We start from the raw sequence: 13,293 nt of genomic DNA, 5'->3' as shown, positions 1-13,293 counted from the left end.
CGAGAAGCATGGAGTCGGGCATAGATAAGCGTTGCAGCATGGATTGAATTGAGTAAAGAAATTATTGGTTTGGCGGTGTGTCAATGATGGCGGCCTGTACACCGATCCTAAACAGCGCAAGATCATAACGTGAAGCAACTTGGAAGGATGAGTATGAATGCGAAGTGTATCGGGGAATGAATGTAGAGCGATTGTGCGGGTTCGAATCCCAGGTTATGCCCTGAAATAAAAATAGGAGAATTGAAATATTTATAACATCCCTATGCATTTTATTGTCCAGGTCATCAAGGCAAAAAAGCATAGCGTAGGGCCCTGAGCTTCCAAGCTCTCTCGTTTGGTGTTTGTGTGTTTGTGTGTTTGTGTGTTTGTGTCACGCCTGGTGCTATCCCGTATCTTTCCCGTACCGTACCATCAAACACAGCTGGCCACATACATCTGGCCGCACTATTCAAATAGGGCTTTCAAACGCAAGATCATAACGTGAAGCAACTTGGAAGAATGAGTATGAATGCGAAGTGCATGGGGGAATGCATGTAGGGCGATAGTGCGGGTTCGAATCCCAGGTAACGCCTGAAAAAAATAGGAAACATCCCTTTTTCTTTTTTTAACGCCGGAAGTTACAAACCGGCTTTATACTGGTTATGTCCGACCCACCATCGAATACGCCTCGCCACTGTGGCAGTTCCAACTGTCCGCATCCCAAGCGGCGGTGCTTGAGCGTCTGCAGGCCAAATTGGCACGCATCGTCTTGAGACAGTACGGTGTGTTTCCCTCCGCTACTGAACCGAAGGCATCTCTGTTCGCGCACCTGCAATGGCCCAGTCTGGCATGGCGGCGACACATCCAGTGCCTCCGGGAGCTCCATCACCTGGCCCACCACCAGACCACTGCCCTTATGGAGCTGGGCTATAGTCTCTCCACCAGCGCGCGGCGCCCTCTCCAACTTGTACCGCCTGCCAGGGCGAAAAGCTACTCGCGTGCCACCTTCCTCTTTGTTACCGCTGCCACCTGGAATTCTCTCCCCACTGACATTAGAACCACCCAAAATAGTCATTGCTTTGTGTCTGGTGTCCGTACCATCTTTGCCAACACCCGCTTTGAACCCGCTGGTTTCATTCCTTCTAGAGTTTCTATCATAGTAAAGAATGGTATGGCTGATTTCTACAGTATGCATTTGTTATAACCCTTCCTCTTCTCAATCTATATGTTATAATTTTGCAGATATATTCCCAGCAAGCCATGAACGGAGACCCCCTCGACTTAGGCCTCGGCCTTTGGGGAATCCATATTATTATTATTATTTATTATTTTGCTTGTTCGCGTTGGCATCAACCTGCATAAAGCAGGTATATAGCCTTCGCTTAAGCTGCCATAAAAAAGAAAGCTCATCCTAAGCGAATATAACGATAACGAGATACAGAATACAAAGAAATCCAATTGGGGAATCCATAAATAATTTTTTTTTTTTTGAAATCATCAAGGCGGTACACGGTGTCGTATTACCCTCGACCGTACCTGTCCAGTACCTGTCCCGTACCTGTCCCATACCTATCCCGTACCGTACCGTAGAATCAAAGACGGCTGGCCACAATGCATACCGGTATTCAAATAGGGCTTTCAAATACAAGATCATAACGTGAAGCAACTGAAGAATTAGTATGTATGCGAAGTGTATCGGGGAATGCATGCAGGGCGATAGTGCCGGTTAGAATCCCAGGTTATGTCTAAAAACAAAAAGTAGAAACTTATAAGAATTTATAACATCCCTATGCTTTTTGTCTAGGTCATCAAGGCAAAAAAGCATAGCGTAGGGCCCTGAGCTTCCAAGCTCTCTCGTTTGGTGTTTGTGTGTTTGTGTCACGCCTGGAGCTACCGTATCTGTCCCGTATCTGTCCCGTATCTAGGATTTGGTTTTTGTTTGTTTGTGTGTGTGTTTGTGTCACGCCTGGAGCTACCGTATCTGTCCAATAAAAAAATATCTGTGATTTGGTGTTTGTTTGTTTGTGTGCTTGTGTCACGCCTGGAGCTACCGTATCTGTCCCGTATCTGTGACAACAAAGGTTCTACAGGATTATACATAACAGCTGGCCACAAACAGCTGGCCACAATATTCGTCGTATTATGTATACGACTCCCTGATATAGAGGGAGATTAGGAAAGAAAATTAATAGGGAGACGAGGAGGAAATAAAATTAGAATGGACGCTAGTTGCAGAATAGGTGATAGGATGAATCAGCAAAAATAGACTTTAGAAGAGAGATACTTTGGAAGAGAGATCCCGTCGTCTCCCAAGTAAGCGTGAACGGGCGATTCAGCGCCGGTCACAGGAAACGTCGGAAGAGAGATCCTGTCGACTCCAGAACGCCCGTGATCGGCAGAGTCAGCGCCGGTCCCAGGAAACGTCAGGACAGACGCAGAATCGACTCCAAAATAAGCGTGAACGGGCGATTCAGCGCCGGTCACAGGAAACGTCGGAAGAGAGATACCGTCGAGTCCAGAACGCCCGTGATCGGCAGAGTCAGCGCCGGTCACAGGAAACGTCAGGACAGACATCTCGTCGACTCCAAAATAAGCGTGAAAGGGCGATTTAGCGCCGGTCACAGGAAACGTCGGAAGAGAGATCTCGTCAAGGCCAGAACGCCCGTGATCGGCAGAGTCAGCGCCGGTCACAGAAAACGTCAGGACAGACATCAGAAATTTTTTTGCCTAGCTCATCGTACATGTTACTAGAACTGATGGAAATGTTTTTTCCGTAAATTGGCTACAGCATTGTATTGCAAAAACGTTTCAATCAGTTTGAATATGAGTTAGGCAAAAGTATTTGCAGATTTTTTTGCGGATTGTTATCTTTCTCTCACTTCATCCGCTTTTGGTTTGCTCCTTCTTTTCCTTTTTATCTCCTTATAATCGGATTTTCTGGCCTTTTTACATTAAAAGCATAGCGTAGGGCCCTGAGCTTCCAAGCTCTCTCGTTTGGTGTTTGTTTGTTTGTGTGTTTGTGTCACGCCTGGCGCTATCCCGTATCTGTCCCGTACCGTACCGTACCAGCAAAAGCAACTGGCCACAATACTTTAAGGCTGTGTTTACATGAGAAATTTCAACCCGGGTCGAGTTCAGCCCGGGTTGAAAGTCTGTACGATAGACAAAAGAGGTGAGCGTTTACATGAAGGCAGTTGACCCGGGTCAAATACTGATATGCCGCCAAAAGTCCACTTCTACAGTCCTGTATGGTCACGTGAATCCGTCGCGCGAAATTTGCATCTGCAGTGCCGTTCAAACCTGGCGCGAGATACGCACAGAAGTACGTTTGTACGATTTTCTTGACCCGGGTTGATTTCAACCCTCCCCTTGGGGGCAGGGTTGAAATCAACCCGGGGCGAAATTTCAACCCGGGTCAAGCGCAGTGCGTCATGTAAACGCGCCATTCACTTTGTGCACATGGGGGGTTGAAATCTGACCCGGGTCGAACTCAACCCGGGTTGAAACGCTTCATGTAAACACAGCCTTACTTGTTTGTGCCATCGACATGCCTGGCGCTATCCGGTACCTGTCCCGTACCATCAAGAGTACGGTACCATCAAGAGAATGAGTACATGTATATGCGAAGTGTATCGGGGGAATGCATTCAGTGCAGTAACATTTTGTGTGGATTTGTGTGCGAGGCCGAGATCCCACTAGCAGGCTGGCTGGGCCGCCTGTCGACCAGCCCGCGAATCGCATGTAGGCCGATAGCACAATAATTATAACGTATATACAGTCATGTAGATGTATAGCAGGGAGTCATATTATGTAAACGACTCCCTGCTGTATGGGGAGGTTTTCTGGAAAGAAATACGAAGTAGGGAGGTGAGTAAATGCAATCAGAATGGATGTTAGTTGCCGTCAGTATGATAATAATAAGAAGAAGAACGCACGTGATCGTCAGAGTCAGCGCCGGGGCCAGGAAACGTCAGGACCGACATCCCGTCGACTCCAGAACGCCCGTGATCGGCAGAGTCAGCGCCGGTCCCATACCTTTGCAGCAGACGTTACTTCAGTAACTCATTGAAACGTTTTTGCAATACAATGATGTAGCTTATAAAAGGAAAAGGCATTTCCATCAGTTCTAACAACATGCACGACGAGCTAGGCAACAAAGCATAGCGCAGGGCCCTGAGCTTCCAAGCTCTCTCGTTTTTTATTTCGGCCAGTCGGCTACTATCATTAATGTTCGTCTTGGTGTTAGACAAGGGGAAGTAGCCATGTCGGGGCGTGAGCCCGCCCTTTCGGCACCGGGAGTTGCAGCTCGCTCGACTTGACTCTACTGAGTGCAGAGGACCCACACCTTGATCTGGTGAGCTGCGTCGTGGGGATTTTGCAGTCAGACGTAGAACTGCGGGGCTCGAGCCCCTAACTTCGAAGTAAAACCTTCCAAGTTGGAAGGCTGTTGGAGTGCGCATCCAAGATGTGCTAGAGTTGTGGCACAGTTAGTTGTAGAACGTCCTTACCGTCGGTCAGTGTCGTGCAATGTTATCGCATGAGCTGGTTGTTTAGTAACTGGTGGTGTTAGTGGACATTATAGCGTAACTTGTAGTTCCTTCGTCCATTTTCCTTTCTATAAATTACTCCTTGGCTCTCTATCCGAGTCTATTCTTGCACACCTGCTGAGCCGTACTTATCTATACAGAAAACGATCGTCGTGTGAAACTGCTGCTTGTTACCGCTGCTTATTGTCCATCTAAATTGTCGACATATCCAGAGCGAATACATTCGGCTATATGGTGTAAATGACATATCTTCAATACCCATGAGCTACATTGTATATGATAATTATATCATTGTATCATCGTTCTAGCTCAATTTCTTTCCCCTGTCATAGTCCTGTTTATCATGTTCAGCATAAGCGAAGTTGTGGATCATGCTTGCATGGTTGACTCCAACGCGTACATGCAAGTAATAATAATAAATAATAATAATGGTGTTGATGCTTGGTCCATTCGTCGGCTCAAGTCCTCCTCTTCCCTCAAGAGAGAGCCAAGTTGCTTGGATCTTGGCCATTCGGTGGTGGAGGCAGAGATGTGAAGCCACTCTGTTTTGCTGCTGTTAACGCATATGGCCGATTGGTTTGCAGGCCTGCCTCCGAATCATGAGGTCACGAGTTCCAGACCCACGCTGGTAGCAGGGAGCGTGTAAAAAGACCTTTTAGGGGTCGTCGGTATTTTTCGAAAAATTAAAAAATCCGTCCTCAGGCAGAAAGGAGATGGGTGGTGAAGGGCGCTGGCGGAATTTAATTTTTTGATTTTCGTACTTTTTTCTTTTTTTTCTTTCTTCAGTGACTTTCATACACTTGTTGCACTGACATATAGTGCACTGTAGACGTATACGCGTAGTGTAGGATCGCAAACACCAGTATGATAATTATACCGGTACATGACTCTTCATGTAGTTGTAGGACGTGCATAGCCGTCGGTAGACCTCCTACTCACTTTACTTAGCTACTAGTACTTGACATACATGTACATGGAGAGCTGCAATCAGTGAACATGGGGTCAGGAGTTCTTATTTTCGAGCTGGGCATCGGTAAAGATCAAAAAATTAATGGGAAAAAATGGGGGATGGGTGGGTGGTTCAGAGACAATTTTGCACGAGGACGGATTTTTTAATTTTTCGATAATTACGCACGACCCCTTACGCGTGTTGAACTGCGCCGACACCCACCGTTAACTGGGTACTCACAGCTCGGAGTGAGAATAACAAGGATGCAGTTTACAGGGTTATGTGCGGTTAACACGCCCGATTGGTTGAGAGACTAACCTCCTCTCCCCTGACGTACTTGTGAGGTCTGCATTTGCCACTAAGGTGAACAGGCATAGTGGTGGCCTGCGGATGCGAAGGCTAGTTCGTGCGTTTCTGAACATTCAAGCGATGCCGATGCCGACGCGGATCCCGCGAATATTATTATTAACGTTGAGTGGCCAGTAACCAGGCCGCTAGCTATCACGGGTAGGGATGGGGAATATTCTTCTTAGCTAGCCAATCACAGTTACATGTACGCTTCACGTTGGTATGGCAGGCGTGTGCCTGTCCTGCCAATTCCATCAATCTCCAAAGACATCACGCTACACACACTCATGTGCTCATTGGAAATATTTTTTATTTAGGGTGCTCGCTTGGTGAGCCTGTAGTACTAAGCGTGTCAAAAGACACGAGTGATGACTAACAGTCCACCAACGACATAAAATTCAGTCATAATATTATAGTGCGACAACAAGGCACAACACTGACAGACATATGCAGTCATCCGACGACCTGACACCTAGCGCTCACACATCTACGAAGCCTTCTCTTTAGAATTCATCATCACTTGTGGCATTTGGTGGCGGCTCTGGTGGTGCATTGGCTTTGATGTATTGCTGCGCTCTTGCACGTGATTTATGTGGACAGACCGCTTCCAGGAGGTCGGAAATATATCGAGCGTCCAGTTCGTCATGTCTACCACATAGTAGCCCCAAGGACATGATGCCGTGCAGGGCTGAAGGAATATCCGTTCCACCATCGCCAGCCATGGGATGTGTGAGGATGTAGTTATGTATGTACATGACGCACTCCTGGACTATGGGTGACAGCATTCCGGTGGGGTCAGGATATCTACTGACCACTTGTGCGAGGCAGGCGATGTCATCTGGACAAGCGTATGGCAACGCTGCATTGGCCACAGGGCAAAACCTGGCATCACTCCTTAGTAGCTGCTTCAGGTCCTTTCTGTAACGAGTTACTCTTGTCGCCAGCCAAAATGGAAGCACGACGTCGCAAGTTAAATTGCCGATATCTGTTAACTTGTCACACATAGTTTCGTTATCGCAAGTGGAATGGCCAAAGTCTGTGATCTTCAGCTGCCCGGTGCCAAAGTCTACCAGAGTGTTGGTAAAGGACAGATCTGAGTGAACGATGTTGTGGTCATGTATATAGGCCAGGCCTGAAAATAGCTGACGTGTCATCTCCTTTTTCACGGACGCTGGACGAACGTACATGCCTTGGCTTGGTGAAATCAAATAGTCCTGGAGGGTCTTACCGTATATGGGCATTACGATATGTCTGTGAGGCGGGCCTCCGGGGTTTTCCGTCGCCACTACGTCCAAGATGAAGCAAATGTTCTCGGAGCCTCCGTAAGCCTCCAACTTCTCATTGATTGTTATTTCGTTTTCAATCTGCCCTTTCGCCTGGTTGTTTATCTTGATGGCGACATCTTGAAAGGTACTTTGGCTCCGAGCAACAACAACACATGCGAATTCCCCACTTCCCAAACAACGACGCGTAGTGTTATACTGTTCACCTGAACGTTCACTGAAAAAGTATCGCTCGGCATACGGACTTGGCCTATTCCATTCTTGGACATCACGCGTTGGTTGACGGTGACGATAAAGAAGATCCTCTGGTCCACCACATGCACCATCACTTGGAGCAGCAGCAGCAGCAACGGCATATTCGTCTAATTCAAGATCACTTCCACATGAGTTTGCTGCGGCACTTGCTGCAGCACGTTGACGAGCACGTTTAGGTGCTCCTCCTTCTTCAGCGTCTCTACCAAAACCACCCTCCATAGCGAAAAACGCGCAAAAAATTAATAATTGACTTATCAAGCGGTTACCAACAACATAACAACACCTATAGCAGTCAGCGTAATGTGGTGTTTAGCGGGGCTTTATATCCGCGTCTAGCAAAGTGTGTTTGTGTGTGCGCATATTGGCAGTGTGTTGTGGGATACTAGCATTGCATATCAGAATACCGGCGGCAGTGTGTGTATTGGGATATTGACAGTTTGTATTTTATTATACGAAAGTCCACCATATTCCCGAATATATGCGAGAAGTGGTGGCGTGGCCGGCCAGGCTGCTCTGCCGACCTCAAAGGTCTCGTATTTGCGTCGTACCTGAATGTGTCTACACTAAACGCCGTAGTTACATGTACATGCATAGATGAGCAAGAATAAAATGATACACTGGCATGATTATGAGCAAGAGTGCATATATGTTTTGACATGAGATGTTTCATACCTTTGTCACGTGACTAAATTTGCGCAGTAAGTGATGATGGCTTGTTAAGTTGTTGTGGACAGTGCAACTACCATGGTCAACATCATGTGACCCATAGATTCAGGATTTGAGACGAGTCGGACCTTGCATGGCTCTCCTCTATGGTCATGTGACCGATATGAAATCGCTCTATACACGCAGCTGCATCATAAGTGATGATGGCTTGTTGTGGACAGTGCAACTACCATGGTCAACATCACGTGACCCATAGATTCAGGATTTGAGACGAGTCGGACCTTGCATGGCTCTCCTCGATGGTCATGTGACCGATATGAAATCGCTCTATACACGCAGCTGCATCATCACTACAGTGCATTTCAAAACTATAGACGCGTAGGGTTTTGAAATATTTCAAATTTGGCTGGAACTTTTTGAGAATAGTTTTCGGAATATTGCTCAGGATCGCTCCACAATTACTCTCATATAGTTTCTAAAGGATTGGATAACAGACGCCCAATTTGGAAAAAATTATGCACAAAGTGATCACAGATTTTATGTGGTATAGATGCTGGCTTAACGGTTTTTGCCTAGGTACGCGTCTATAGTTTTGAAATGGACTGTAGGGAGGTTTCGCTCTACGCAATTTCGCATGAATATCCATCGAAAATCTCTCTACGGAACTTAGAATATTTTTCGCATTTCCCGGATTTATCCATGGCAACTTTCAAGCTGCGCGAAACATAAGGTATACACTACTTTTAAAACAAAAATAGAAACTGGGGTTTTGGTTCGTGAAGCATGCGGTTGGCGCATGCAGCCAACACGTCTCCAAGGCAACAAAGCATGCTTAATTTAACAGTCGTGCTGATATCAAATAGATCTAAACTCCACAGCGCTGATTTTTAATGATTTTTGATTTTGATTTTTGATTTTAAGTATGTAAATTTAGTGCAGTTCATACGTTATTTTCATGCGTAATTCCGTAGAGCAAAACCTTCCATTGTCTTCATTCTGGCTATCGCCAGGCGCTACCGTCCGTAACGTCTTCTTGATAGCTACAGCAAGCTACCTCTTGGACCGAAATCAGTGGGTCACAGTAAATGGAACCTTATCTGACCCTGAGTCTGTGACATCCGGAGTACCCCAGGGCTCCATTTTAGGTCCCCTGCTCTTCCTCACATACGTTAATGACTTTCCGTATGCAATTCCCAATATTTCTTTGTTTGCAGATGATACCACTGTCCTTGCTTCCTCCCCATCTCACGCCACCCTGTACCCCAAAGTTCAGACCTGTATCAACGACATTGTTCACTGGATGAGCACTTGGTACCTTAAGCCAAATGTGACCAAAACCAAGCTCCTCCTTTTTTCCCCTCCCACAGATCCAGTGCCAATCTTCCACTTTCCCGATGATCCCGGTCACCCTATCTCTGTAGCGCCCCACCATAAACACCTTGGCATTGTCATAGATCCTCCCTCTCCTGGTCTCACCATGCTGATCATGTTTCGTCCAAAGTATGCCGATCTGTCGGCATAATATCAAGTCACTTGTCCCATTTGCCCCAAAATTGCCGGATTAATTTTTATAAATCATACATTCTTCCCCTCTTTACGTACGGCTTCCCTGCCTGGTCCACCATTACAAACCCCACATAGGTAAACTAGAAGTTCTCCATCGCCGTATACTGCGCATCATATTTCGTACTGATCGTTATAATTATCTCAAATCTAGACTTGTATGCTGCTGCATCCACTACCACTCTGCAACACTACCTTGATGCTTCCAAGTGCACCCTGGCACATTCAATTTTTCTTGACCAGCACCCTGCTCATTAAAAGTCCCTTAATTGGTTCAATTCAGGTGGCACCACCCGAAGCTGCGTTTGTCTCCCCTAGCTAGGTCTACCCTATTCCTAAATTCCCCTTTCTTTTCCTCCTACTCCACGTAGCTCCAACTTCCTCCCAGTGTTAGACAAGCTCCAGATATGCCCAAATTCCGTACCCTCGTCATACAAAACTTCAGTATCTCCCAGTAAACAAAGTCAGAGTCCCCTTTTCCGTTGCATAGCTCGCTGAGCATCCCATTGCTTTGTTAGTTGCTAATCCCTTCCCACTTTGTGTACGTGCTATTCATTTTCTTTTTTCTCTTCTTCCGTAGTTGGTCTCACCCTCTCCTCAATTCAATTGGCTGTCTTGACATGCCACGAGGTGCAGAAATATATATATAAATAAATAATAATAATGTGGAAAGGAAGAGGACATATGGATACGAGTTAAGAGTAACTCTCCATCACTGTAACTGGATACTATATACAGTCAGAAAGTGCAATAACTAGGCACAAAACTGACAAGAGTACTGAGACAGTCCACGTCCTGACACCTAACTTTAACACATCTCCGTAGCGCTAACCGACAGCCTTCCAACTTGGAAGGTCAAGGTTATGGAAATACCAAAGAGGGGAAGGCAAGCGCAACGAAAACGAGCAAAAGCCACAGTCCCAACGAAACAAAGAATGTGGATTCCAACTTCCAAATTGGAAGGCTGTCGGTTAGCGCTACGGAGATGTGTTGAAGCTAGGTGTCAGGACGTCGAATGTCTCAGTACTCTTGTCAGTTTTGTGCCTAGTTATTGCACTTTCTGACTGTATATAGTATCCAGTTACAGTGATGGAGAGTTACTCTTAACTCGTATCCATATGTCCTCTTCTATTCCACATTTATTTATGGCTCAACATCCGAGTTTCAAATAATAATAATGTTATTTATAAACTCGGATGTTAAGCCATAAATAAATTTAAAAGAGAAAAGGACATATGGATAGGAGTTAAGAGTAACTCTCCATCACTGTAACATGATACTACATACAGTCAGAAAGTGCAATACCTAGGCACAAAACTGACAAAGTACTGAGACATTCGACGTCCTGACACCTAACTTCAACACATCTCCGTAGCGCTAACCGACAGCCTTCCAACTTGGAAGGTTCAAGGTTATGGAACTTGTTTTGTAGTCAACTAGTCCATCACAACGTCATGCATGAGGAGTACTGTAGGAGTTTGGCTTTCGGCTTGTACAATTCGTTTTCGCAAAGCTTCCCTTTCTTTACTTATCTTTGATATTTATGACCCACCCAAGTTGGCCGGTGTGCTGCTTTGCTGCTTCGAATTGTAGTTAGACCGCTTTGTCAAATATCGTACTGGTCTCGTCATCGTCCAGTAACAATCGACATTCTTTGATCCGTTGGGACTGTAGCTTTTGCTCGTTTTCGTTGCGCTTGCCTTCCCCTCTTTGGTCTTTCCATAACCTTGAACCTTCCAAGTTGGAAGGCTGTCGGTTAGCGCTACGGAGATGTGTTGAAGTTAGGTGTCAAGACGTCGAATGTCTCAGCACTCTGTCAGTTTTGTGCCTAGTTATTGCACTTTCTGACTGTATATAGTATCGTGTTACAGTGATGGAGAGTTACTCTTAACTCCTATCCATAATGTCCTTTTCTCTTCTAAATGTTATGTTATGTTATTTATTTATTTAATCAACATCTTATGGCTTCCGATGGCAGCCAAAACGGGAAGATGCGGGTGATAGCCAACCATGGTAAAAGAAGGAGAAGATTATATACATGAAAAGGAAACAGCCGAAAAGCTATATTGGTTAGTTTTTTTTATTATCATGGTGCACTCAGTCATCAGCAGGCCCTCAGATTCACTTTAAATTCTTCCAATGATGCAGAAGTCTTCACCGAGTCGGGAAGTTGTAGCCACGCACAGTAGCCCTGGAAGAAAGGCGATCTTGTGAATTGCGTTGACTTGGCCTTGGGAAGAGACACTTTGTTTCTTGTTGAGCGGCCCGAAACAAACCAGTTACATGTTTAACAGTTTCCTCTGAGACAAAAATGCGATAATACTCATAAAAAGGACACACTTCAGGCTCATTACAAACATCTTGAAAGTTTTTGTCTTCACAAGTATACTTTCAAGCCTTCTCATCAGGTGAAATACAGGCAAGGGAAAAGGAACAGGAACAGTGGATTAAATACAGTAAGAAGGTGGTAAAACAGCGCAAAAAGAAAGAAAGAAAGAAAGAAGATAGCTAAAGTAAACAGCGAAAATTGCAATAATGACACAAAGGTGCAAATGCGAGAAAACTCAATAAGCGCGACATGTAGTGCGACAACAAGAGACAACCCAACCTTTGCAAGACAACCCAACCTTTGCAAGCAGAAACAAATCAAATTCACACTTAGGCTGTTAGGTAGGTCGTCAAAACCTCGTTAGTTACATGTATGTCCAGTGGTTGTCTCTTGTTGTCGCACTACATGTCGCGCTTATTGAGTTTTCTCGCATTTGCACCTTTGTGTCATTATTGCAATTTTCGCTGTTTACTTTAGCTATCTTCTTTCTTTCTTTCTTTCTTTTTGCGCTGTTTTACCACCTTCTTACTGTATTTAATCCACTGTTCCTGTTCCTTTTCCCTTGCCTGTATTTCACCTGATGAGAAGGCTTGAAAGTATACTTGTGAAGACAAAAACTTTCAAGATGTTTGTAATGAGCCTGAAGTGTGTCCTTTTTATGAGTATTACATGTTTAAGGTTTTATATGTTCAGGAACACAACCCAAGAGCACTCGATGAACCAATATACAGAGGCAAGTTAGCCGGCGTTGCTCTAACGGAGTAGTCTGAGCTAATAAGTACAACGTATTGGAGGGAGAGGAAGGTTTCTTCGAGAACAACATGTTTAGAACTTTCTTATGATGAACTTCAATGGAATCGGATAAGACATTAGCTAAGCCACACCAGGCTGTGGCAGCATATTCAAACAATGGAAGGAGATAAATTTTATATAATTATGCTGAACGGCACGGAATAGAGAGATGTTTACAATGACTTTTAATATAGCCAAGAGCACGGCTGACTTTATTACAAAATAATGTAATCTACATGAGCCGACCAGGACATGGATGAATCGAACATTACCCCTAGGTGTGTGTGCTCCTGTACCGTCTGAATTTCTGTGGGTGAATTGGGAAAGGTGAACTTAAACATTGAGGCAGAATCTGTTAGAAACAGTACTCTGGTTTTTGAAACGTTTGCCTGAAGCCTCCAACTGGACATCCAGGTGACAATCATATTTCTCGCGCCTTGCAACTCTGATTCAAGCTGTTTGACAGTTTTACAGTGGCGCAAAGCAGCTGTATCGTCACCAAACAATGACATTCCAGAAACATGACGTGGTTGATCATTAACATACAAAACAAAAAGCAATGGTCCAAGGATTGAGCCCTGA

The sequence above is a fragment of the Sycon ciliatum genome, chromosome 3 (genome assembly GCF_964019385.1).
Source record: "Sycon ciliatum chromosome 3, ocSycCili1.1, whole genome shotgun sequence".
NCBI classification, from domain to species: domain Eukaryota; kingdom Metazoa; phylum Porifera; class Calcarea; order Leucosolenida; family Sycettidae; genus Sycon; species Sycon ciliatum.
The sequence above is the reverse complement of the archived record's forward strand: the minus strand, read 5'-3'. Positions refer to the sequence as shown.